Source organism: Xiphophorus couchianus, chromosome 12, assembly GCF_001444195.1.
Source record: "Xiphophorus couchianus chromosome 12, X_couchianus-1.0, whole genome shotgun sequence".
In the NCBI taxonomy this organism is placed as follows: domain Eukaryota; kingdom Metazoa; phylum Chordata; class Actinopteri; order Cyprinodontiformes; family Poeciliidae; genus Xiphophorus; species Xiphophorus couchianus.
In genome coordinates this window covers 9,501,467-9,504,567 of record NC_040239.1, presented here as the reverse complement: position 1 = coordinate 9,504,567, position 3,101 = coordinate 9,501,467, and the positions used below count along the sequence as shown (strand labels likewise).

Sequence of the window (3,101 nt, the reverse complement as noted above, 5' to 3'; positions counted from 1 at the left end):
TAGTTTAGAAAGATTACAAAATTAGTTAAATCACTGTGAAAAAGCTGTGTTTTTGGCATTAAGATTTATTTTTAACAGCATTTTTAACGCATTTGCTTCATTTTTGTCATAATCCAATCATCATCTGTCTGTCCAAATTTATTTTAATGATGTTTGCAACAATAATTTAGGTGTTATTGATGTGCTTTTGTCTCTTCTGCGGTTGGTTGAAGTTTACATGCACACACACACACACACGCACCCCCACGCACACAGATAGACCTTTAATTAATGTAATTTTACACTTAGAGTATGCCAGTTATTTTTATATAGTATAGCATAAAATATGTTTTTAAAAGTATCTCTGCGTACTTTACTATATATTAAATCTGTGCCAAAAATCAAATGAAGGTTTATTCAGAGTAAAAAAAAAAAAAAAAAAATTACTCAAATAATTTCAGATGAAATATTAAAGTTGATCTTTTTATTTGAATATTAAAAGTGAATGTATTTATAAAGAGCTGAATGTTAAATTTAATCAAGACCATTTGCTGTTAAAGAGTACCAAATGTGTTAAGTATGTCATGCATTTCTATTATCAAATGCTGTAAAGATGTTTATGAGATTATTTCACCTGTTGGGTTTCACTGTGAATTACCTGAATTACCCCAATCCAGTCATTTTTTAAAATAATTGTAATACTGGAGCCTGCAGTAGTTACAGCGTCCTAAACCATCCGAATTATAGCAAAACAGGAAAAGATATGAAGAAAATCATCAAATTATTTATCTTTTGTCTCAGAATATATGAATGTATAATCTCATATTACATTTTTTTAAATAATGCAACCCTTATACTCTTGCAAAGTGTTTATTTGATTTATGTTTTACTTTTAAAATTTGATTAATAAAACTTTCTAGTCAGAAATTATTATTTATATTTCCCTGGGGTGTAAATGTAATGTGACATAGAGACCCATTTTTTGAAAATTGGAAAAAAAAAATAGAACATTAGATTAGGCAGTAAGATTAAGAATCAAGCCATAATTATTACTTTTTAAATAATTTATTACTAGATTAAAAAAAAAAAAAACTGTGACAGAGAGTGCTGGGTGAAAACTTTTCCGTTTCTTTTAGGCTTTTTGTCAACATTTTTACTGAGGGTGCCAATAATAGTTGATGTTGAGTTATTTTGTTACTGTTTCAGACGGATATTAACTATATTAATTTCTTTTAAATTAAACATTTATTTAACCAGATTAAAACCCATTTAGATCAAGACCTCTTTCAAGTCATAAAAGACAAGACAAGTAAACAGAAATAACAAAAATAGACATTAGAAACATATAAAATGCAAACAATTTGACAAGTAAATATAAAATAAGCTCCTCACATCAGTGTCACAAGATAAATCCAAAGGAACTCTTAGAATTTAAGGAAAACTAGCCATCTTCCTTAGAAACTTCCACTTATAGTCTCACCTTTTTACATTTCTTAGACTTTTGTAAAACTAAGCAGAAGAATCATAAGAAGAGATCGTTTTGTTTGCTTTGAGGAAAAGTGTGATTTATTTAAATCCTGAGCAGTTCACGTTTAAAGCAGATGTTCATTCAGGTTCTCACTCATGTGCCTTAATGCTGATGTGTTCGATGGTGAAAGTTTTGTCTGAGGTATTTGTCAGTGATTTCATGTTTAACTTGGTCTTAAAGCTGAGGTGTCTGTGGTTCGTTTTACTTGTGATGTGCAAACAGTCCTAACTGGTGTAACTGTAATGATTGTAGTAAAATTAAAGCCTAGTTTCATTATTTATGAAAGTAATCTTTATTTTCCTGCTTTTCCTGACAAAGCAGTTGTATTCTGTGTAGCCAAATGTTGTCTAAAATAACGTGATTCTGAGACTATATCGGTGTGTACCAGAAGTTGTACTGTATGTGTAGGTGTGTTTAGGCTGTGAGGGTGACTAAAATGATATTTGTGCAATAAATGCTGCCCCCTTTTTTTGTCAGTACTTAATGTCTGTACTTAAATCCTGCATTGTATGAAGATTTGTGTTTTTAATCTTCCTTCAGCAGCTTGTGTGTTGTCTTGTGCTTTTGGTTTCTGCAGATTTTGATAAAAGATAAGAGTGTGAGGGAATACCAAAAGAGGATGCTATTCATTCCAGTTTGGACAGACATTTCTGGAGTGAATGTACTGTTCATCTGTGCTTGTCTTACACACACTTTACACATTGTTTGACTAAAATCTGAGGAGAAACCTAGCAATTTCTCAGAGAAAATTAGGAAAAACAAAAATAATATTTGTTGTCCCTTAGTTCAGACATTCAGATGTAAGACAAAATATACAGACAGAATTAATAAAAGAGATTATTCAGTACGGACAAATTTAGAACATAAGAAAAAAACTTAAAGGTGCAACTTAAAGTTTGAACTTTCAGGCATCACAGTCCATTACAAATGTATTGTCATCCCATTATTAGTGTGTGCAATGAAGGTTGATTTTTCAACTTTTATAAAACAGTTTTTCAAATTCTGCTGCTTGACATTTTAATCTCATTGTCACACACTAATGTGAATATTAATTTAGTGTTTCTTTTTTCCTTTTTAGTTTTCTTCCAAATATTTGCAGTTTCTTGTAATCTTTCAAATTGGTAGTGTATGATTTTTTTTTTTATCACAAGAGCACAGAAGATATATCCTGGCTTACTGGCCTTAAGAAAAGGATATAATTAACTGGTATATATCGAAAGTCTAAGTGAGTGCAGGTAGAAATAAAGTTCAAACTGCAAATTTAATCCAACACACTAGAGGGCGCTGTAGCTCAAGCACACCTCTGAATTCCCAAACACAACTGCACACACAATCATACCTCGCTGGTAATGCACTCTTTCGCAGTCTTCATATGAAGAAATCTCGCTTAATTTTATCATCATCATCACTCTCTCTCTTCCTTATCTCGTTTAAGATCCTGGAGGCTGCACTGCCAAATTACCACAATCCCTCCCCCACAAACTCATTTATTATCTGCACTAAAAGAAATTAAAAAAATCCAATACCTGCTGGCAGGTAAAAATAGGCAAAACAAACAAATAAATAAAATAAAATAAAAAATAAACATAACTTA

The 3,101-nt window shown here is 31.0% G+C and overlaps 1 long non-coding RNA gene across 1 annotated transcript; it reads left to right on the top strand.

Annotated features, from left to right (window-relative positions):
* Positions 1-879: 879 nt before the first annotated feature.
* Positions 880-1,986, top strand: LOC114154075 (uncharacterized). The gene is made up of 2 exons (XR_003597472.1): positions 880-1,648; positions 1,693-1,986. It is a non-coding gene; the product is annotated as an uncharacterized LOC114154075 (long non-coding RNA).
* The last annotated feature ends 1,115 nt before the right edge of the window (positions 1,987-3,101 follow it).